General features: G+C 37.2%; 19 non-coding genes across 19 annotated transcripts; all 19 read left to right on the top strand.

The window, feature by feature from the left end:
* The first annotated feature begins 108 nt into the window (after nt 1-108).
* TRNAK-UUU (transfer RNA lysine (anticodon UUU)) lies at nt 109-181 on the top strand. The gene has a single exon. It is a non-coding gene; the product is annotated as a tRNA-Lys (tRNA).
* Nucleotides 182-508: 327 nt separating this feature from the next.
* On the top strand, nt 509-599 carry TRNAR-UCU (transfer RNA arginine (anticodon UCU)). The gene is given in 2 exon segments: nt 509-545; nt 564-599. It is a non-coding gene; the product is annotated as a tRNA-Arg (tRNA).
* Nucleotides 600-2,117: 1,518 nt separating this feature from the next.
* Nucleotides 2,118-2,190, top strand: TRNAK-UUU (transfer RNA lysine (anticodon UUU)). Its single transcript has one exon. It is a non-coding gene; the product is annotated as a tRNA-Lys (tRNA).
* Nucleotides 2,191-2,517: 327 nt separating this feature from the next.
* Nucleotides 2,518-2,608, top strand: TRNAR-UCU (transfer RNA arginine (anticodon UCU)). The gene is given in 2 exon segments: nt 2,518-2,554; nt 2,573-2,608. It is a non-coding gene; the product is annotated as a tRNA-Arg (tRNA).
* Nucleotides 2,609-4,126: 1,518 nt separating this feature from the next.
* On the top strand, nt 4,127-4,199 carry TRNAK-UUU (transfer RNA lysine (anticodon UUU)). Its single transcript has one exon. It is a non-coding gene; the product is annotated as a tRNA-Lys (tRNA).
* A 327-nt stretch (nt 4,200-4,526) lies between these two features.
* TRNAR-UCU (transfer RNA arginine (anticodon UCU)) lies at nt 4,527-4,617 on the top strand. The gene is given in 2 exon segments: nt 4,527-4,563; nt 4,582-4,617. It is a non-coding gene; the product is annotated as a tRNA-Arg (tRNA).
* A 3,529-nt stretch (nt 4,618-8,146) lies between these two features.
* TRNAK-UUU (transfer RNA lysine (anticodon UUU)) lies at nt 8,147-8,219 on the top strand. Its single transcript has one exon. It is a non-coding gene; the product is annotated as a tRNA-Lys (tRNA).
* A 327-nt stretch (nt 8,220-8,546) lies between these two features.
* TRNAR-UCU (transfer RNA arginine (anticodon UCU)) lies at nt 8,547-8,637 on the top strand. The gene is given in 2 exon segments: nt 8,547-8,583; nt 8,602-8,637. It is a non-coding gene; the product is annotated as a tRNA-Arg (tRNA).
* A 1,519-nt stretch (nt 8,638-10,156) lies between these two features.
* On the top strand, nt 10,157-10,229 carry TRNAK-UUU (transfer RNA lysine (anticodon UUU)). The gene has a single exon. It is a non-coding gene; the product is annotated as a tRNA-Lys (tRNA).
* A 327-nt stretch (nt 10,230-10,556) lies between these two features.
* Nucleotides 10,557-10,647, top strand: TRNAR-UCU (transfer RNA arginine (anticodon UCU)). Its single transcript is given in 2 exon segments — nt 10,557-10,593; nt 10,612-10,647. It is a non-coding gene; the product is annotated as a tRNA-Arg (tRNA).
* Nucleotides 10,648-12,556: 1,909 nt separating this feature from the next.
* TRNAR-UCU (transfer RNA arginine (anticodon UCU)) lies at nt 12,557-12,647 on the top strand. Its single transcript is given in 2 exon segments — nt 12,557-12,593; nt 12,612-12,647. It is a non-coding gene; the product is annotated as a tRNA-Arg (tRNA).
* Nucleotides 12,648-14,566: 1,919 nt separating this feature from the next.
* On the top strand, nt 14,567-14,657 carry TRNAR-UCU (transfer RNA arginine (anticodon UCU)). The gene is given in 2 exon segments: nt 14,567-14,603; nt 14,622-14,657. It is a non-coding gene; the product is annotated as a tRNA-Arg (tRNA).
* Nucleotides 14,658-16,176: 1,519 nt separating this feature from the next.
* TRNAK-UUU (transfer RNA lysine (anticodon UUU)) lies at nt 16,177-16,249 on the top strand. The gene has a single exon. It is a non-coding gene; the product is annotated as a tRNA-Lys (tRNA).
* Nucleotides 16,250-16,576: 327 nt separating this feature from the next.
* Nucleotides 16,577-16,667, top strand: TRNAR-UCU (transfer RNA arginine (anticodon UCU)). The gene is given in 2 exon segments: nt 16,577-16,613; nt 16,632-16,667. It is a non-coding gene; the product is annotated as a tRNA-Arg (tRNA).
* Nucleotides 16,668-18,186: 1,519 nt separating this feature from the next.
* On the top strand, nt 18,187-18,259 carry TRNAK-UUU (transfer RNA lysine (anticodon UUU)). The gene has a single exon. It is a non-coding gene; the product is annotated as a tRNA-Lys (tRNA).
* A 327-nt stretch (nt 18,260-18,586) lies between these two features.
* Nucleotides 18,587-18,677, top strand: TRNAR-UCU (transfer RNA arginine (anticodon UCU)). Its single transcript is given in 2 exon segments — nt 18,587-18,623; nt 18,642-18,677. It is a non-coding gene; the product is annotated as a tRNA-Arg (tRNA).
* A 1,519-nt stretch (nt 18,678-20,196) lies between these two features.
* TRNAK-UUU (transfer RNA lysine (anticodon UUU)) lies at nt 20,197-20,269 on the top strand. Its single transcript has one exon. It is a non-coding gene; the product is annotated as a tRNA-Lys (tRNA).
* Nucleotides 20,270-20,596: 327 nt separating this feature from the next.
* Nucleotides 20,597-20,687, top strand: TRNAR-UCU (transfer RNA arginine (anticodon UCU)). Its single transcript is given in 2 exon segments — nt 20,597-20,633; nt 20,652-20,687. It is a non-coding gene; the product is annotated as a tRNA-Arg (tRNA).
* A 1,519-nt stretch (nt 20,688-22,206) lies between these two features.
* Nucleotides 22,207-22,279, top strand: TRNAK-UUU (transfer RNA lysine (anticodon UUU)). Its single transcript has one exon. It is a non-coding gene; the product is annotated as a tRNA-Lys (tRNA).
* The last annotated feature ends 429 nt before the right edge of the window (nt 22,280-22,708 follow it).

The following is a 22,708-nucleotide window of genomic DNA, read 5'->3' as shown; positions in this document are numbered from 1 at the left end:
AAACTCTACAAATTTGATTGCTAATATATGTAACCATATTAATACACAGAGTGTAGGTCAGTGTACGTCCACATTTGTTTAGCTGATTTTAAGACAGAGTATAGCAGAGCCTGGATAGCTCAGTCGGTAGAGCATCAGACTTTTAATCTGAGGGTCCAGGGTTCAAGTCCCTGTTCAGGCGGTTGCTTCCTTTAAAGAAAAATTACTCTAATTGGATGCTCTTTTTGTGTTCCCCTGCATGACGAATAAGATATTCCATTACTAAAATTGCAAAAACGTCTTTCATGGAGTTGTGAAATGCACATCTGCCTCATATATCATGTGCCATTTGACTAAACTTAAGTCGTACGTAGACTTACCTAAGGTATCATGTAACTTGAGACGGTGAATATAATTTCCCCAATTCAATATTCAAAATAAATCCATGGTTATAGTATCAAATGAACTTTATAAAGCTGATCAACATTATTTCATTTCAGAATATCTCTGCACCTCATCAGAGTGTATTGGCTCTGTGGCGCAATGGATAGCGCATTGGACTTCTAGGTGAATGTAAAAAAGATGTTCAAAGGTTGTGGGTTCGAATCCCACCAGAGTCACTTTTATCCCTATTTATTTCATAACTGTTTAAAAGAGTAATAAGCAGTGCATGCATGCTTCTGCTTCACCAAAAAGGGCAGTGAAAGGAAGTCTATTTTAAATAGATACTATTCAAGTTACGCAATCTTTGCAGAAGAGGAAATTGGCAGCTGTACTTATGAAAATGTAATTTACTCAGAAGTAAGATTTTGGGCCCTTCCTTAATTTTACAATGTCAATAAAAGCATATGAATTCTAAGTCAGCAAAAAAAATGAGATAGTAGCAATTTCAGGACTTACAATAAGGTTAAATTTACTGAAGAGATTTCAAATGCTTGAAGTACCAATTCATTATTATATTCCGCGTATTCAGTACTTAATACCGGCAACCATCTTAAGAAACGTAGTGATAGTTGGGACACTTCCAAATGTTGATAAGGTCATTTTGTGGAGCGCCCTCTCCGAGCCTGGATAGCTCAGTCGGGAGAGCATCAGACTTTTAATCTGAGGGCCCAGGGTTCAAGTCCCTGTTCAGGCGGCTTGGTTAAAGAAAAGGTATATCAATTGCATACTCTTTTCAGGATCCAATGAATGGGGAGTCCTATTAGAGATGTTTCAAAAAAGTCTTAATCAAGTCATTACATACCCATCTGTCTTCTACATTCTTTGACAAGGGTTAAGAAGACTTACCCAAACTGTATCATGTAGTTTGTTGATTATCTTTTATCCAATTCAATGTTCAAAATGTAAGGTAGTGTCCGATTAACTTGATAAAGTTGGTCAACAGCTGATAGGTCATCTTTTTATTTGTGAATCTCTGATCACCGTGTTGAATCAGGTCGGATCTCTAGTGCAATGGATAGCGGCTTGGAGTCCTAGACGAATGTAGCAAAAGCATTCAAAGGCTTTGTGTTCAAACACCAGCTGGGTCAATTTTATCCCTCCTCTTATTTTATAACTAATTGAAACAGTAACAAGCAATGCCTGCGTCTGCATCACCAGAAACATTTACCAAAATGGCAGAGAAAGAAAGTCTACTTAAACAGAGACTGTTTGCTTTGAAAACATTGCATAATCTATGCCCAAGAGGAAATTCCCCAAGATACTGCTGAAAATGTATGTAATTTAGTAGGTAGTAATACTATTTGGCACTTTATTGATTTCACAATGTCATTTTAGACACATGATTTCTAAGTCAGCCGAAAATGAGATAGTCCAAATTTCAGGATTTAAAATGGATTACGTGTGCTGCTGAAATTTCAAATGCTTAACACCTTCAATGCTACGGGAGATTTTCCTCCTGTGCTGAATGATCTGTAAATCCATTGTTCATGACGAGCTCAGCTCGTCATAAGCACACGACAAGTGTACTGCACGAAGAGCTGAGCTCGTCATGAGCATGGAAGGGGTTAAAACATCAATTTGTTATTAAACTCTACAAATTTGATTGCTAATATATGTAACCATATTAATACATAGAGTGTAGGTCAGTGTACGTCCACATTTGTTTAGCTGATTTTAAGACAGAGTATAGCAGAGCCTGGATAGCTCAGTCGGTAGAGCATCAGACTTTTAATCTGAGGGTCCAGGGTTCAAGTCCCTGTTCAGGCGGTTGCTTCCTTTAAAGAAAAATTACTCTAATTGGATGCTCTTTTTGTGTTCCCCTGCATGACGAATAAGATATTCCATTACTAAAGTTGCAAAAACGTCTTTCATGGAGTTGTGAAATGCACATCTGCCTCATATATCATGTGCCATTTGACTAAACTTAAGTCGTACGTAGACTTACCTAAGGTATCATGTAACTTGAGACGGTGAATATAATTTCCCCAATTCAATATTCAAAATAAATCCATGGTTATAGTATCAAATGAACTTTATAAAGCTGATCAACATTATTTCATTTCAGAATATCTCTGCACCCCATCAGAGTGTATTGGCTCTGTGGCGCAATGGATAGCGCATTGGACTTCTAGGTGAATGTAAAAAAGATGTTCAAAGGTTGTGGGTTCGAATCCCACCAGAGTCACTTTTATCCCTATTTATTTCATAACTGTTTAAAAGAGTAATAAGCAGTGCATGCATGCTTCTGCTTCACCAAAAAGGGCAGTGAAAGGAAGTCTATTTTAAATAGATACTATTCAAGTTACGCAATCTTTGCAGAAGAGGAAATTGGCAGCTGTACTTATGAAAATGTAATTTACTCAGAAGTAAGATTTTGGGCCCTTCCTTAATTTTACAATGTCAATAAAAACATATGAATTCTAAGTCAGCAAAAAAAATGAGATAGTAGCAATTTCAGGACTTACAATAAGGTTAAATTTACTGAAGAGTTTTCAAATGCTTGAAGTACCAATTCATTATTATATTCCGCGTATTCAGTACTTAATACCGGCAACCATCTTAAGAAACGTAGTGATAGTTGGGACACTTCCAAATGTTGATAAGGTCATTTTGTGGAGCGCCCTCTCCGAGCCTGGATAGCTCAGTCGGGAGAGCATCAGACTTTTAATCTGAGGGCCCAGGGTTCAAGTCCCTGTTCAGGCGGCTTGGTTAAAGAAAAGGTATATCAATTGCATACTCTTTTCAGGATCCAATGAATGGGGAGTCCTATTAGAGATGTTTCAAAAAAGTCTTAATCAAGTCATTACATACCCATCTGTCTTCTACATTCTTTGACAAGGGTTAAGAAGACATACCCAAACTGTATCATGTAGTTTGTTGATTATCTTTTACCCAATTCAATGTTCAAAATGTAAGGTAGTGTCCGATTAACTTGATAAAGTTGGTCAACAGCTGATAGGTCATCTTTTTATTTGTGAATCTCTGATCACCGTGTTGAATCAGTTCGGATCTCTAGTGCAATGGATAGCGGCTTGGAGTCCTAGACGAATGTAGCAAAAGCATTCAAAGGCTTTGTGTTCAAACACCAGCTGGGTCAATTTTATCCCTCCTCTTATTTTATAACTAATTGAAACAGTAACAAGCAATGCCTGCGTCTGCATCACCAGAAACATTTACCAAAATGGCAGAGAAAGAAAGTCTACTTAAACAGAGACTGTTTGCTTTGAAAACATTGCATAATCTATGCCCAAGAGGAAATTCCCCAAGATACTGCTGAAAATGTATGTAATTTAGTAGGTAGTAATACTATTTGGCACTTTATTGATTTCACAATGTCATTTTAGACACATGATTTCTAAGTCAGCCGAAAATGAGATAGTCCAAATTTCAGGATTTAAAATGGATTACGTGTGCTGCTGAAATTTCAAATGCTTAACACCTTCAATGCTACGGGAGATTTTCCTCCTGTGCTGAATGATCTGTAAATCCATTGTTCATGACGAGCTCAGCTCGTCATAAGCACACGACAAGTGTACTGCACGAAGAGCTGAGCTCGTCATGAGCATGGAAGGGGTTAAAACATCAATTTGTTATTAAACTCTACAAATTTGATTGCTAATATATGTAACCATATTAATACATAGAGTGTAGGTCAGTGTACGTCCACATTTGTTTAGCTGATTTTAAGACAGAGTATAGCAGAGCCTGGATAGCTCAGTCGGTAGAGCATCAGACTTTTAATCTGAGGGTCCAGGGTTCAAGTCCCTGTTCAGGCGGTTGCTTCCTTTAAAGAAAAATTACTCTAATTGGATGCTCTTTTTGTGTTCCCCTGCATGACGAATAAGATATTCCATTACTAAAATTGCAAAAACGTCTTTCATGGAGTTGTGAAATGCACATCTGCCTCATATATCATGTGCCATTTGACTAAACTTAAGTCGTACGTAGACTTACCTAAGGTATCATGTAACTTGAGACGGTGAATATAATTTCCCCAATTCAATATTCAAAATAAATCCATGGTTATATTATCAAATGAACTTTATAAAGCTGATCAACATTATTTCATTTCAGAATATCTCTGCACCCCCTCAGAGTGTATTGGCTCTGTGGCGCAATGGATAGCGCATTGGACTTCTAGGTGAATGTAAAAAAGATGTTCAAAGGTTGTGGGTTCGAATCCCACCAGAGTCACTTTTATCCCTATTTATTTCATAACTGTTTAAAAGAGTAATAAACAGTTCATGCATGCTTCTGCTTCACGAAAAAGGGCAGTGAAAGGAAGTCTATTTTAAATAGATACTATTCAAATTACGCAATCTTTGCAGAAGAGGAAATTGGCAGCTGTACTTATGAAAATGTAATTTACTCAGAAGTAAGATTTTGGGCCCTTCCTTAATTTCACAATGTCAATAAAAACATATGACTTCTAAGTCAGCAAAAAAAATGAGATAGTAGCAATTTCAGGACTTACAATAAGGTTAAATTTACTGAAGAGATTTCAAATGCTTGAAGTACCAATTCATTATTATATTCCGCGTATTCAGTACTTAATACCGGCAACCATCTTAAGAAACGTAGTGATAGTTGGGACACTTCCAAATGTTGATAATGTCATTTTGTGGAGCGACCTCTCCGAGCCTGGATAGCTCAGTCGGGAGAGCATCAGACTTTTAATCTGAGGGCCCAGGGTTCAAGTCCCTGTTCAGGCGGCTTGATTAAAGAAAAGGTATATCAATTGCATACTCTTTTCAGGATCCAATGAATGGGGAGTCCTATTAGAGATGTTTCAAAATAGTCTTAATCAAGTCATTACATACCCATCTGTCTTCTACATTCTTTGACAAGGGTTAAGAAGACTTACCCAAACTGTATCATGTAGTTTGACATGTTGATTATCTTTTACCCAATTCAATGTTCAAAATGTAAGGTAGTGTCCGATTAACTTGATAAAGTTGGTCAACAGCTGATAGGTCATCTTTTTATTTGTGAATCTCTGATCACCGTGTTGAATCAGGTCGGATCTCTAGTGCAATGGATAGCGGCTTGGAGTCCTAGACGAATGTAGCAAAAGCATTCAAAGGCTTTGTGTTCAAACACCAGCTGGGTCAATTTTATCCCTCCTCTTATTTTATAACTAATTGAAACAGTAACAAGCAATGCCTGCGTCTGCATCACCAGAAACATTTACCAACATGGCAGTGAAAGAAAGTCTACTTAAACAGAGACTGTTTGCTTTGAAAACATTGCATAATCTATGCCCAAGAGGAAATTCCCAAAGATACTGCTGAAAATGTAATTTAGTAGGTAGTAATAGTATTTGGCACTTTATTGATTTCACAATGTCATTTTAGACACATGATTTCTAAGTCAGCCGAAAATGAGATAGTACAAATTTCAGGATTTAAAATGGATTACGTGTGCTGCTGAAATTTCAAATGCTTAACACCTTCAATGCTACAGGAGATTTTCCTCCTGTGCTGAATGATCTGTAAATCCATTGTTCATGACGAGCTCAGCTCGTCATAAGCACACGACAAGTGTACTGCACGAAGAGCTGAGCTCGTCATGAGCATGGAAGGGGTTAAAACATCAATTTGTTATTAAACTCTACAAATTTGATTGCTAATATATGTAACCATATTAATACATAGAGTGTAGGTCAGTGTACGTCCACATTTGTTTAGCTGATTTTAAGACAGAGTATAGCAGAGCCTGGATAGCTCAGTCGGTAGAGCATCGGACTTTTAATCTGAGGGTCCAGGGTTCAAGTCCCTGTTCAGGCGGTTGCTTCCTTTAAAGAAAAACTACTCTAATTGGATGCTCTTTTTGTGTTCCCCTGCATGACGAATAAGATATTCCATTACTAAAATTGCAAAAACGTCTTTCATGGAGTTGTGAAATGCACATCTGCCTCATATATCATGTGCCATTTGACTAAACGTAAGTCGTACGTAGACTTACCTAAGGTATCATGTAACTTGAGACGGTAAATATAATTTCCCCAATTCAATATTCAAAATAAATCCATGGTTATAGTATCAAATGAACTTTATAAAGCTGATCAACATTATTTCATTTCAGAATATCTCTGCACCTAATCAAAGCGTATTGGCTCTGTGGCGCAATGGATAGAGCATTGGACTTCTAGGTGAATGTAAAAAAGATATTCAAAGGTTGTGGGTTCGAATCCCACCAGAGTCAGTTTTATCCCTATTTATTTCATAACTGTTTAAAAGAGTAATAAACAGTGCATGCATGCTTCTGCTTCACGAAAAAGGGCAGTGAAAGGAAGTCTATTTTAAATAGATACTATTCAAATTACGCAATCTTTGCAGAAGAGGAAATTGGCAGCTGTACTTATGAAAATGTAATTTACTCAGAAGTAAGATTTTGGGCCCTTCCTTAATTTCACAATGTCAATAAAAACATATGACTTCTAAGTCAGCAAAAAAAATGAGATAGTAGCAATTTCAGGACTTACAATAAGGTTAAATTTACTGAAGAGATTTCAAATGCTTGAAGTACCAATTCATTATTATATTCCGCGTATTCAGTACTTAATACCGGCAACCATCTTAAGAAACGTAGTGATAGTTGGGACACTTCCAAATGTTGATAATGTCATTTTGTGGAGTGACCTCTCCGAGCCTGGATAGCTCAGTCGGGAGAGCATCAGACTTTTAATCTGAGGGCCCAGGGTTCAAGTCCCTGTTCAGGCGGCTTGGTTAAAGAAAAGGTATATCAATTGCATACTCTTTTCAGGATCCAATGAATGGGGAGTCCTATTAGAGATGTTTCAAAATAGTCTTAATCAAGTCATTACATACCCATCTGTCTTCTACATTCTTTGAAAAGGGTTAAGAAGACTTACCCAAACTGTATCATGTAGTTTGACATGTTGATTATCTTTTACCCAATTCAATGTTCAAAATGTAAGGTAGTGTCCGATTAACTTGATAAAGTTGGTCAACAGCTGATAGGTCATCTTTTTATTTGTGAATCTCTGATCACCGTGTTGAATCAGGTCGGATCTCTAGTGCAATGGATAGCGGCTTGGAGTCCTAGACGAATGTAGCAAAAGCATTCAAAGGCTTTGTGTTCAAACACCAGCTGGGTCAATTTTATCCCTCCTCTTATTTTATAACTAATTGAAACAGTAACAAGCAATGCCTGCGTCTGCATCACCAGAAACATTTACCAACATGGCAGTGAAAGAAAGTCTACTTAAACAGAGACTGTTTGCTTTGAAAACATTGCATAATCTATGCCCAAGAGGAAATTCCCAAAGATACTGCTGAAAATGTAATTTAGTAGGTAGTAATAGTATTTGGCACTTTATTGATTTCACAATGTCATTTTAGACACATGATTTCTAAGTCAGCCGAAAATGAGATAGTCCAAATTTCAGGATTTAAAATGGTTTACGTGTGCTGCTGAAATTTCAAATGCTTAACACCTTCAATGCTACAGGAGATTTTCCTCCTGTGCTGAATGATCTGTAAATCCATTGTTCATGACGAGCTCAGCTCGTCATAAGCACACGACAAGTGTACTGCACGAAGAGCTGAGCTCGTCATGAGCATGGAAGGGGTTAAAACATCAATTTGTTATTAAACTCTACAAATTTGATTGCTAATATATGTAACCATATTAATACATAGAGTGTAGGTCAGTGTACGTCCACATTTGTTTAGCTGATTTTAAGACAGAGTATAGCAGAGCCTGGATAGCTCAGTCGGTAGAGCATCAGACTTTTAATCTGAGGGTCCAGGGTTCAAGTCCCTGTTCAGGCGGTTGCTTCCTTTAAAGAAAAATTACTCTAATTGGATGCTCTTTTTGTGTTCCCCTGCATGACGAATAAGATATTCCATTACTAAAATTGCAAAAACGTCTTTCATGGAGTTGTGAAATGCACATCTGCCTCATATATCATGTGCCATTTGACTAAACTTAAGTCGTACGTAGATTTACCTAAGGTATCATGTAACTTGAGACGGTGAATATAATTTCCCCAATTCAATATTCAAAATAAATCCATGGTTATAGTATCAAATGAACTTTATAAAGCTGATCAACATTATTTCATTTCAGAATATCTCTGCACCTCATCAGAGCGTATTGGCTCTGTGGCGCAATGGATAGCGCATTGGATTTCTAGGTGAATGTAAAAAAGATATTCAAAGGTTGTGGGTTCGAATCCCACCAGAGTCAGTTTTATCCCTATTTATTTCATAACTGTTTAAAAGAGTAATAAACAGTGCATACATGCTTCTGCTTCACCAAAAAGGGCAGTGAAAGGAAGTCTATTTTAAATAGATACTATTCAAGTTACGCAATCTTTGCAGAAGAGGAAATTGGCAGCTGTACTTATGAAAATGTCATTTACTCAGAAGTAAGATTTTGGGCCCTTCCTTAATTTTACAATGTCAATAAAAACATATGAATTCTAAGTCAGCAAAAAAAATTGAGATAGTAGCAATTTCAGGACTTACAATAAGGTTAAATTTACTGAAGAGATTTCAAATGCTTGAAGTACCAATTCATTATTATATTCCGCGTATTCAGTACTTAATACCGGCAACCATCTTAAGAAACGTAGTGATAGTTGGGACACCTCCAAATGTTGATAAGGTCATTTTGTGGAGCGACCTCTCTGAGCCTGGATAGCTCAGTCGGGAGAGCATCAGACTTTTAATCTGAGGGCCCAGGGTTCAAGTCCCTGTTCAGGCGGCTTGGTTAAAGAAAAGGTATATCAATTGCATACTCTTTTCAGGATCCAATGAATGGGGAGTCCTATTAGAGATGTTTCAAAAAAGTCTTAATCAAGTCATTACATACCCATCTGTCTTCTACATTCTTTGACAAGGGTTAAGAAGACTTACCCAAACTGTATCATGTAGTTTGTTTATTATCTTTTACCCAATTCAATGTTCAAAATGTAAGGTAGTGTCCGATTAACTTGATAAAGTTGGTCAACAGCTGATAGGTCATCTTTTTATTTGTGAATCTCTGATCACCGTGTTGAATCAGGTCGGATCTCTAGTGCAATGGATAGCGGCTTGGAGTCCTAGACGAATGTAGCAAAAGAATTCAAAGGCTTTGTGTTCAAACACCAGCTGGGTCAATTTTATCCCTCCTCTTATTTTATAACTAATTGAAACAGTAACAAGCAATGCCTGCGTCTGCATCACCAGAAACATTTACCAAAATGGCAGAGAAAGAAAGTCTACTTAAACAGAGACTGTTTGCTTTGAAAACATTGCATAATCTATGCCCAAGAGGAAATTCCCCAAGATACTGCTGAAAATGTATGTAATTTAGTAGGTAGTAATACTATTTGGCACTTTATTGATTTCACAATGTCATTTTAGACACATGATTTCTAAGTCAGCCGAAAATGAGATAGTACAAATTTCAGGATTTAAAATGGATTACGTGTGCTGCTGAAATTTCAAATGCTTAACACCTTCAATGCTACAGGAGATTTTCCTCCTGTGCTGAATGATCTGTAAATCCATTGTTCATGACGAGCTCAGCTCGTCATAAGCACACGACAAGTGTACTGCACGAAGAGCTGAGCTCGTCATGAGCATGGAAGGGGTTAAAACATCAATTTGTTATTAAACTCTACAAATTTGATTGCTAATATATGTAACCATATTAATACATAGAGTGTAGGTCAGTGTACGTCCACATTTGTTTAGCTGATTTTAAAACAGAGTATAGCAGAGCCTGGATAGCTCAGTCGGTAGAGCATCAGACTTTTAATCTGAGGGTCCAGGGTTCAAGTCCCTGTTCAGGCGGTTGCTTCCTTTAAAGAAAAATTACTCTAATTGGATGCTCTTTTTGTGTTCCCCTGCATGACGAATAAGATATTCCATTACTAAAATTGCAAAAACGTCTTTCATGGAGTTGTGAAATGCACATCTGCCTCATATATCATGTGCCATTTCATTAAACTTAAGTCGTACGTAGACTTACCTAAGGTATCATGTAACTTGAGACGGTGAATATAATTTCCCCAATTCAATATTCAAAATAAATCCATGGTTATAGTATCAAATGAACTTTATAAAGCTGATCAACATTATTTCATTTCAGAATATCTCTGCACCTCATCAGAGTGTATTGGCTCTGTGGCGCAATGGATAGCGCATTGGACTTCTAGGTGAATGTAAAAAAGATATTCAAAGGTTGTGGGTTCGAATCCCACCAGAGTCAGTTTTATCCCTATTTATTTCATAACTGTTTAAAAGAGTAATAAACAGTGCATGCATGCTTCTGCTTCACGAAAAAGGGCAGTGAAAGGAAGTCTATTTTAAATAGATACTATTCAAATTACGCAATCTTTGCAGAAGAGGAAATTGGCAGCTGTACTTATGAAAATGTAATTTACTCAGAAGTAAGATTTTGGGCCCTTCCTTAATTTCACAATGTCAATAAAAACATATGACTTCTAAGTCAGCAAAAAAAATGAGATAGTAGCAATTTCAGGACTTACAATAAGGTTAAATTTACTGAAAAGATTTCAAATGCTTGAAGTACCAATTCATTATTATATTCCGCGTATTCAGTACTTAATACCGGCAACCATCTTAAGAAACGTAGTGATAGTTGGGACACTTCCAAATGTTGATAAGGTCATTTTGTGGAGCGACCTCTCCGAGCCTGGATAGCTCAGTCGGGAGAGCATCAGACTTTTAATCTGAGGGCCCAGGGTTCAAGTCCCTGTTCAGGCGGCTTGGTTAAAGAAAAGGTATATCAATTGCATACTCTTTTAAGGATCCAATGAATGGGGAGTCCTATTAGAGATGTTTCAAAATAGTCTTAATCAAGTCATTACATACCCATCTGTCTTTGACAAGGGTTAAGAAGACTTACCCAAACTGTATCATGTAGTTTGACATGTTGATTATCTTTTACCCAATTCAATGTTCAAAATGTAAGGTAGTGTCCGATTAACTTGATAAAGTTGGTCAACAGCTGATAGGTCATCTTTTTATTTGTGAATCTCTGATCACCGTGTTGAATCAGGTCGGATCTCTAGTGCAATGGATAGCGGCTTGGAGTCCTAGACGAATGTAGCAAAAGCATTCAAAGGCTTTGTGTTCAAACACCAGCTGGGTCAATTTTATCCCTCCTCTTATTTTATAACTAATTGAAACAGTAACAAGCAATGCCTGCGTCTGCATCACCAGAAACATTTACCAACATGGCAGTGAAAGAAAGTCTACTTAAACAGAGACTGTTTGCTTTGAAAACATTGCATAATCTATGCCCAAGAGGAAATTCCCAAAGATACTGCTGAAAATGTAATTTAGTAGGTAGTAATAGTATTTGGCACTTTATTGATTTCACAATGTCATTTTAGACACATGATTTCTAAGTCAGCCGAAAATGAGATAGTCCAAATTTCAGGATTTAAAATGGATTACGTGTGCTGCTGAAATTTCAAATGCTTAACACCTTCAATGCTACAGGAGATTTTCCTCCTGTGCTGAATGATCTGTAAATCCATTGTTCATGACGAGCTCAGCTCGTCATAAGCACACGACAAGTGTACTGCACGAAGAGCTGAGCTCGTCATGAGCATGGAAGGGGTTAAAACATCAATTTGTTATTAAACTCTACAAATTTGATTGCTAATATATGTAACCATATTAATACATAGAGTGTAGGTCAGTGTACGTCCACATTTGTTTAGCTGATTTTAAGACAGAGTATAGCAGAGCCTGGATAGCTCAGTCGGTAGAGCATCAGACTTTTAATCTGAGGGTCCAGGGTTGAAGTCCCTGTTCAGGCGGTTGCTTCCTTTAAAGAAAAATTACTCTAATTGGATGCTCTTTTTGTGTTCCCCTGCATGACGAATAAGATATTCCATTACTAAAATTGCAAAAACGTCTTTCATGGAGTTGTGAAATGCACATCTGCCTCATATATCATGTGCCATTTGACTAAACTTAAGTCGTACGTAGACTTACCTAAGGTATCATGTAACTTGAGACGGTGAATATAATTTCCCCAATTCAATATTCAAAATAAATCCATGGTTATAGTATCAAATGAACTTTATAAAGCTGATCAACATTATTTCATTTCAGAATATCTCTGCACCTAATCAGAGCGTATTGGCTCTGTGGCGCAATGGATAGCGCATTGGACTTCTAGGTGAATGTAAAAAAGATATTCAAAGGTTGTGGGTTCGAATCCCACCAGAGTCAGTTTTATCCCTATTTATTTCATAACTGTTTAAAAGAGTAATAAACAGTGCATGCATGCTTCTGCTTCACGAAAAAGGGCAGTGAAAGGAAGTCTATTTTAAATAGATACTATTCAAATTACGCAATCTTTGCAGAAGAGGAAATTGGCAGCTGTACTTATGAAAATGTAATTTACTCAGAAGTAAGATTTTGGGCCCTTCCTTAATTTCACAATGTCAATAAAAACATATGACTTCTAAGTCAGCAAAAAAAATGAGATAGTAGCAATTTCAGGACTTACAATAAGGTTAAATTTACTGAAGAGATTTCAAATGCTTGAAGTACCAATTCATTATTATATTCCGCGTATTCAGTACTTAATACCGGCAACCATCTTAAGAAACGTAGTGATAGTTGGGACACTTCCAAATGTTGATAAGGTCATTTTGTGGAGCGACCTCTCCGAGCCTGGATAGCTCAGTCGGGAGAGCATCAGACTTTTAATCTGAGGGCCCAGGGTTCAAGTCCCTGTTCAGGCGGCTTGGTTAAAGAAAAGGTAAATCAATTGCATACTCTTTTCAGGATCCAATGAATGGGGAGTCCTATTAGAGATGTTTCAAAATAGTCTTAATCAAGTCATTACATACCCATCTGTCTTCTACATTCTTTGACAAGGGTTAAGAAGACTTACCCAAACTGTATCATGTAGTTTGACATGTTGATTATCTTTTACCCAATTCAATGTTCAAAATGTAAGGTAGTGTCCGATTAACTTGATAAAGTTGGTCAACAGCTGATAGGTCATCTTTTTATTTGTGAATCTCTGATCACCGTGTTGAATCAGGTCGGATCTCTAGTGCAATGGATAGCGGCTTGGAGTCCTAGACGAATGTAGCAAAAGCATTCAAAGGCTTTGTGTTCAAACACCAGCTGGGTCAATTTTATCCCTCCTCTTATTTTATAACTAATTGAAACAGTAACAAGCAATGCCTGCGTCTGCATCACCAGAAACATTTACCAACATGGCAGTGAAAGAAAGTCTACTTAAACAGAGACTGTTTGCTTTGAAAACATTGCATAATCTATGCCCAAGAGGAAATTCCCAAAGATACTGCTGAAAATGTAATTTAGTAGGTAGTAATAGTATTTGGCACTTTATTGATTTCACAATGTCATTTTAGACACATGATTTCTAAGTCAGCCGAAAATGAGATAGTCCAAATTTCAGGATTTAAAATGGATTACGTGTGCTGCTGAAATTTCAAATGCTTAACACCTTCAATGCTACAGGAGATTTTCCTCCTGTGCTGAATGATCTGTAAATCCATTGTTCATGACGAGCTCAGCTCGTCATAAGCACACGACAAGTGTACTGCACGAAGAGCTGAGCTCGTCATGAGCATGGAAGGGGTTAAAACATCAATTTGTTATTAAACTCTACAAATTTGATTGCTAATATATGTAACCATATTAATACATAGAGTGTAGGTCAGTGTACGTCCACATTTGTTTAGCTGATTTTAAGACAGAGTATAGCAGAGCCTGGATAGCTCAGTCGGTAGAGCATCAGACTTTTAATCTGAGGGTCCAGGGTTGAAGTCCCTGTTCAGGCGGTTGCTTCCTTTAAAGAAAAATTACTCTAATTGGATGCTCTTTTTGTGTTCCCCTGCATGACGAATAAGATATTCCATTACTAAAATTGCAAAAACGTCTTTCATGGAGTTGTGAAATGCACATCTGCCTCATATATCATGTGCCATTTGACTAAACTTAAGTCGTACGTAGACTTACCTAAGGTATCATGTAACTTGAGACGGTGAATATAATTTCCCCAATTCAATATTCAAAATAAATCCATGGTTATAGTATCAAATGAACTTTATAAAGCTGATCAACATTATTTCATTTCAGAATATCTCTGCACCTAATCAGAGCGTATTGGCTCTGTGGCGCAATGGATAGCGCATTGGACTTCTAGGTGAATGTAAAAAAGATATTCAAAGGTTGTGGGTTCGAATCCCACCAGAGTCAGTTTTATCCCTATTTATTTCATAACTGTTTAAAAGAGTAATAAACAGTGCATGCATGCTTCTGCTTCACGAAAAAGGGCAGTGAAAGGAAGTCTATTTTAAATAGATACTATTCAAATTACGCAATCTTTGCAGAAGAGGAAATTGGCAGCTGTACTTATGAAAATGTAATTTACTCAGAAGTAAGATTTTGGGCCCTTCCTTAATTTCACAATGTCAATAAAAACATATGACTTCTAAGTCAGCAAAAAAAATGAGATAGTAGCAATTTCAGGACTTACAATAAGGTTAAATTTACTGAAGAGATTTCAAATGCTTGAAGTACCAATTCATTATTATATTCCGCGTATTCAGTACTTAATACCGGCAACCATCTTAAGAAACGTAGTGATAGTTGGGACACTTCCAAATGTTGATAAGGTCATTTTGTGGAGCGACCTCTCCGAGCCTGGATAGCTCAGTCGGGAGAGCATCAGACTTTTAATCTGAGGGCCCAGGGTTCAAGTCCCTGTTCAGGCGGCTTGGTTAAAGAAAAGGTAAATCAATTGCATACTCTTTTCAGGATCCAATGAATGGGGAGTCCTATTAGAGATGTTTCAAAATAGTCTTAATCAAGTCATTACATACCCATCTGTCTTCTACATTCTTTGACAAGGGTTAAGAAGACTTACCCAAACTGTATCATGTAGTTTGACATGTTGATTATCTTTTACCCAATTCAATGTTCAAAATGTAAGGTAGTGTCCGATTAACTTGATAAAGTTGGTCAACAGCTGATAGGTCATCTTTTTATTTGTGAATCTCTGATCACCGTGTTGAATCAGGTCGGATCTCTAGTGCAATGGATAGCGGCTTGGAGTCCTAGACGAATGTAGCAAAAGCATTCAAAGGCTTTGTGTTCAAACACCAGCTGGGTCAATTTTATCCCTCCTCTTATTTTATAACTAATTGAAACAGTAACAAGCAATGCCTGCGTCTGCATCACCAGAAACATTTACCAACATGGCAGTGAAAGAAAGTCTACTTAAACAGAGACTGTTTGCTTTGAAAACATTGCATAATCTATGCCCAAGAGGAAATTCCCAAAGATACTGCTGAAAATGTAATTTAGTAGGTAGTAATAGTATTTGGCACTTTATTGATTTCACAATGTCATTTTAGACACATGATTTCTAAGTCAGCCGAAAATGAGATAGTCCAAATTTCAGGATTTAAAATGGATTACGTGTGCTGCTGAAATTTCAAATGCTTAACACCTTCAATGCTACAGGAGATTTTCCTCCTGTGCTGAATGATCTGTAAATCCATTGTTCATGACGAGCTCAGCTCGTCATAAGCACACGACAAGTGTACTGCACGACGAGCTGAGCTCGTCATGAGCATGGAAGGGGTTAAAACATCAATTTGTTATTAAACTCTACAAATTTGATTGCTAATATATGTAACCATATTAATACACAGAGTGTAGGTCAGTGTACGTCCACATTTGTTTAGCTGATTTTAAGACAGAGTATAGCAGAGCCTGGATAGCTCAGTCGGTAGAGCATCAGACTTTTAATCTGAGGGTCCAGGGTTCAATTCCCTGTTCAGGCGGGTGCTTCCTTTAAAGAAAAATTACTCTAATTGGATGCTCTTTTTGTGTTCCCCTGCATGACGAATAAGATATTCCATTACTAAAATTGCAAAAACGTCTTTCATGGAGTTGTGAAATGCACATCTGCCTCATATATCATGTGCCATTTGACTAAACTTAAGTCGTACGTAGATTTACCTAAGGTATCATGTAACTTGAGACGGTGAATATAATTTCCCCAATTCAATATTCAAAATAAATCCATGGTTATAGTATCAAATGAACTTTATAAAGCTGATCAACATTATTTCATTTCAGAATATCTCTGCACCTCATCAGAGCGTATTGGCTCTGTGGCGCAATGGATAGCGCATTGGACTTCTAGGTGAATGTAAAAAAGATATTCAAAGGTTGTGGGTTCGAATCCCACCAGAGTCAGTTTTATCCCTATTTATTTCATAACTGTTTAAAAGAGTAATAAACAGTGCATACATGCTTCTGCTTCACCAAAAAGGGCAGTGAAAGGAAGTCTATTTTAAATAGATACTATTCAAGTTACGCAATCTTTGCAGAAGAGGAAATTGGCAGCTGTACTTATGAAAATGTAATTTACTCAGAAGTAAGATTTTGGGCCCTTCCTTAATTTTACAATGTCAATAAAAACATATGAATTCTAAGTCAGCAAAAAAAATTGAGATAGTAGCAATTTCAGGACTTACAATAAGGTTAAATTTACTGAAGAGATTTCAAATGCTTGAAGTACCAATTCATTATTATATTCCGCGTATTCAGTACTTAATACCGGCAACCATCTTAAGAAACGTAGTGATAGTTGGGACACCTCCAAATGTTGATAAGGTCATTTTGTGGAGCGACCTCTCTGAGCCTGGATAGCTCAGTCGGGAGAGCATCAGACTTTTAATCTGAGGGCCCAGGGTTCAAGTCCCTGTTCAGGCGGCTTGGTTAAAGAAAAGGTATATCAATTGCATACTCTTTTCAGGATCCAATGAATGGGGAGTCCTATTAGAGATGTTTCAAAAAAGTCTTAATCAAGTCATTACATACCCATCTGTCTTCTACATTCTTTGACAAGGGTTAAGAAGACTTACCCAAACTGTATCATGTAGTTTGTTGATTATCTTTTACCCAATTCAATGTTCAAAATGTAAGGTAGTGTCCGATTAACTTGATAAAGTTGGTCAACAGCTGATAGGTCATCTTTTTATTTGTGAATCTCTGATCACCGTGTTGAATCAGGTCGGATCTCTAGTGCAATGGATAGCGGCTTGGAGTCCTAGACGAATGTAGCAAAAGCATTCAAAGGCTTTGTGTTCAAACACCAGCTGGGTCAATTTTATCCCTCCTCTTATTTTATAACTAATTGAAACAGTAACAAGCAATGCCTGTGTCTGCATCACCAGAAACATTTACCAAAATGGCAGAGAAAGAAAGTCTACTTAAACAGAGACTGTTTGCTTTGAAAACATTGCATAATCTATGCCCAAGAGGAAATTCCCCAAGATACTGCTGAAAATGTATGTAATTTAGTAGGTAGTAATACTATTTGGCACTTTATTGATTTCACAATGTCATTTTAGACACATGATTTCTAAGTCAGCCGAAAATGAGATAGTACAAATTTCAGGATTTAAAATGGATTACGTGTGCTGCTGAAATTTCAAATGCTTAACACCTTCAATGCTACAGGAGATTTTCCTCCTGTGCTGAATGATCTGTAAATCCATTGTTCATGACGAGCTCAGCTCGTCATAAGCACACGACAAGTGTACTGCACGAAGAGCTGAGCTCGTCATGAGCATGGAAGGGGTTAAAACATCAATTTGTTATTAAACTCTACAAATTTGATTGCTAATATATGTAACCATATTAATACATAGAGTGTAGGTCAGTGTACGTCCACATTTGTTTAGCTGATTTTAAGACAGAGTATAGCAGAGCCTGGATAGCTCAGTCGGTAGAGCATCAGACTTTTAATCTGAGGGTCCAGGGTTCAAGTCCCTGTTCAGGCGGTTGCTTCCTTTAAAGAAAAATTACTCTAATTGGATGCTCTTTTTGTGTTCCCCTGCATGACGAATAAGATATTCCATTACTAAAATTGCAAAAACGTCTTTCATGGAGTTGTGAAATGCACATCTGCCTCATATATCATGTGCCATTTGACTAAACTTAAGTCGTACGTAGACTTACCTAAGGTATCATGTAACTTGAGACGGTGAATATAATTTCCCCAATTCAATATTCAAAATAAATCCATGGTTATAGTATCAAATGAACTTTATAAAGCTGATCAACATTATTTCATTTCAGAATATCTCTGCACCTAATCAGAGCGTATTGGCTCTGTGGCGCAATGGATAGCGCATTGGACTTCTAGGTGAATGTAAAAAAGATATTCAAAGGTTGTGGGTTTGAATCCCACCAGAGTCAGTTTTATCCCTATTTATTTCATAACTGTTTAAAAGAGTAATAAACAGTGCATGCATGCTTCTGCTTCACGAAAAAGGGCAGTGAAAGGAAGTCTATTTTAAATAGATACTATTCAAATTACGCAATCTTTGCAGAAGAGGAAATTGGCAGCTGTACTTATGAAAATGTAATTTACTCAGAAGTAAGATTTTGGGCCCTTCCTTAATTTTACAATGTCAATAAAAACATATGACTTCTAAGTCAGCAAAAAAAATGAGATAGTAGCAATTTCAGGACTTACAATAAGGTTAAATTTACTGAAGAGATTTCAAATGCTTGAAGTACCAATTCATTATTATATTCCGCGTATTCAGTACTTAATACCGGCAACCATCTTAAGAAACGTAGTGATAGTTGGGACACTTCCAAATGTTGATAAGGTCATTTTGTGGAGCGACCTCTCCGAGCCTGGATAGCTCAGTCGGGAGAGCATCAGACTTTTAATCTGAGGGCCCAGGGTTCAAGTCCCTGTTCAGGCGGCTTGGTTAAAGAAAAGGTATATCAATTGCATACTCTTTTCAGGATCCAATGAATGGGGAGTCCTATTAGAGATGTTTCAAAATAGTCTTAATCAAGTCATTACATACCCATCTGTCTTCTACATTCTTTGACAAGGGTTAAGAAGACTTACCCAAACTGTATCATGTAGTTTGACATGTTGATTATCTTTTACCCAATTCAATGTTCAAAATGTAAGGTAGTGTCCGATTAACTTGATAAAGTTGGTCAACAGCTGATAGGTCATCTTTTTATTTGTGAATCTCTGATCACCGTGTTGAATCAGGTCGGATCTCTAGTGCAATGGATAGCGGCTTGGAGTCCTAGACGAATGTAGCAAAAGCATTCAAAGGCTTTGTGTTCAAACACCAGCTGGGTCAATTTTATCCCTCCTCTTATTTTATAACTAATTGAAACAGTAACAAGCAATGCCTGCGTCTGCATCACCAGAAACATTTACCAACATGGCAGTGAAAGAAAGTCTACTTAAACAGAGACTGTTTGCTTTGAAAACATTGCATAATCTATGCCCAAGAGGAAATTCCCAAAGATACTGCTGAAAATGTAATTTAGTAGGTAGTAATAGTATTTGGCACTTTATTGATTTCACAATGTCATTTTAGACACATGATTTCTAAGTCAGCCGAAAATGAGATAGTCCAAATTTCAGGATTTAAAATGGATTACGTGTGCTGCTGAAATTTCAAATGCTTAACACCTTCAATGCTACAGGAGATTTTCCTCCTGTGCTGAATGATCTGTAAATCCATTGTTCATGACGAGCTCAGCTCGTCATAAGCACACGACAAGTGTACTGCACGACGAGCTGAGCTCGTCATGAGCATGGAAGGGGTTAAAACATCAATTTGTTATTAAACTCTACAAATTTGATTGCTAATATATGTAACCATATTAATACACAGAGTGTAGGTCAGTGTACGTCCACATTTGTTTAGCTGATTTTAAGACAGAGTATAGCAGAGCCTGGATAGCTCAGTCGGTAGAGCATCAGACTTTTAATCTGAGGGTCCAGGGTTCAAGTCCCTGTTCAGGCGGGTGCTTCCTTTAAAGAAAAATTACTCTAATTGGATGCTCTTTTTGTGTTCCCCTGCATGACGAATAAGATATTCCATTACTAAAATTGCAAAAACGTCTTTCATGGAGTTGTGAAATGCACATCTGCCTCATATATCATGTGCCATTTGACTAAACTTAAGTCGTACGTAGATTTACCTAAGGTATCATGTAACTTGAGACGGTGAATATAATTTCCCCAATTCAATATTCAAAATAAATCCATGGTTATAGTATCAAATGAACTTTATAAAGCTGATCAACATTATTTCATTTCAGAATATCTCTGCACCTCATCAGAGCGTATTGGCTCTGTGGCGCAATGGATAGCGCATTGGACTTCTAGGTGAATGTAAAAAAGATATTCAAAGGTTGTGGGTTCGAATCCCACCAGAGTCAGTTTTATCCCTATTTATTTCATAACTGTTTAAAAGAGTAATAAACAGTGCATACATGCTTCTGCTTCACCAAAAAGGGCAGTGAAAGGAAGTCTATTTTAAATAGATACTATTCAAGTTACGCAATCTTTGCAGAAGAGGAAATTGGCAGCTGTACTTATGAAAATGTAATTTACTCAGAAGTAAGATTTTGGGCCCTTCCTTAATTTTACAATGTCAATAAAAACATATGAATTCTAAGTCAGCAAAAAAAATTGAGATAGTAGCAATTTCAGGACTTACAATAAGGTTAAATTTACTGAAGAGATTTCAAATGCTTGAAGTACCAATTCATTATTATATTCCGCGTATTCAGTACTTAATACCGGCAACCATCTTAAGAAACGTAGTGATAGTTGGGACACTTCCAAATGTTGATAAGGTCATTTTGTGGAGTGACCTCTACGAGCCTGGATAGCTCAGTCGGGAGAGCATCAGACTTTTAATCTGAGGGCCCAGGGTTCAAGTCCCTGTTCAGGCGGCTTGGTTAAAGAAAAGGTATATCAATTGCATACTCTTTTCAGAATCCAATGAATGGGGAGTCCTATTAGAGATGTTTCAAAAAAGTCTTAATCAAGTCATTACATACCCATCTGTCTTCTACGTTCTTTGACAAGGGTTAAGAAGACTTACCCAAACTGTATCATGTAGTTTGTTGATTATCTTTTATCCAATTCAATGTTCAAAATGTAAGGTAGTGTCCGATTAACTTGATAAAGTTGGTCAACAGCTGATAGGTCATCTTTTTATTTGTGAATCTCTGATCACCGTGTTGAATCAGGTCGGATCTCTAGTGCAATGGATAGCGGCTTGGAGTCCTAGACGAATGTAGCAAAAGCATTCAAAGGCTTTGTGTTCAAACACCAGCTGGGTCAATTTTATCCCTCCTCTTATTTTATAACTAATTGAAACAGTAACAAGCAATGCCTGCGTCTGCATCACCAGAAACATTTACCAAAATGGCAGTGAAAGAAAGTCTACTTAAACAGAGACTGTTTGCTTTGAAAACATTGCATAATCTATGCCCAAGAGGAAGTTCCCAAAGAAACTGCTGAAAATGTATGTAATTTAGTAGGTAGTAATAGTATTTGGCACTTTATTGATTTCACAAGGTCATTTTAGACACATGATTTCTAAGTCAGCCGAAAATGAGATAGTCCAAATTTCAGGATTTAAAATGGATTACGTGTGCTGCTGAAATTTCAAATGCTTAACACCTTCAATGCTACAGGAGATTTTCCTCCTGTGCTGAATGATCTGTAAATCCATTGTTCATGACGAGCTCAGCTCGTCATAAGCACACGACAAGTGTACTGCACGACGAGCTGAGCTCGTCATGAGCATGGAAGGGGTTAAAACATCAATTTGTTATTAAACTCTACAAATTTGATTGCTAATATATGTAACCATATTAATACACAGAGTGTAGGTCAGTGTACGTCCACATTTGTTTAGCTGATTTTAAGACAGAGTATAGCAGAGCCTGGATAGCTCAGTCGGTAGAGCATCAGACTTTTAATCTGAGGGTCCAGGGTTCAAGTCCCTGTTCAGGCGGTTGCTTCCTTTAAAGAAAAATTACTCTAATTGGATGCTCTTTTTGTGTTCCCCTGCATGACGAATAAGATATTCCATTACTAAAATTGCAAAAACGTCTTTCATGGAGTTGTGAAATGCACATCTGCCTCATATATCATGTGCCATTTGACTAAACTTAAGTCGTACGTAGACTTACCTAAGGTATCATGTAACTTGAGACGGTGAATATAATTTCCCCAATTCAATATTCAAAATAAATCCATGGTTATAGTATCAAATGAACTTTATAAAGCTGATCAACATTATTTCATTTCAGAATATCTCTGCACCTCATCAGAGCGTATTGGCTCTGTGGCACAATGGATAGCGCATTGGACTTCTAGGTGAATGTAAAAAAGATGTTCAAAGGTTGTGGGTTCGAATCCCACCAGAGTCACTTTTATCCCT

This window comes from Lissotriton helveticus, chromosome 1_1 (genome assembly GCF_964261635.1).
Source record: "Lissotriton helveticus chromosome 1_1, aLisHel1.1, whole genome shotgun sequence".
NCBI lineage: Eukaryota > Metazoa > Chordata > Amphibia > Caudata > Salamandridae > Lissotriton > Lissotriton helveticus.
Note: the sequence above shows the minus strand (reverse complement) of the source record. Positions and strands in the feature narration are given on the sequence as shown.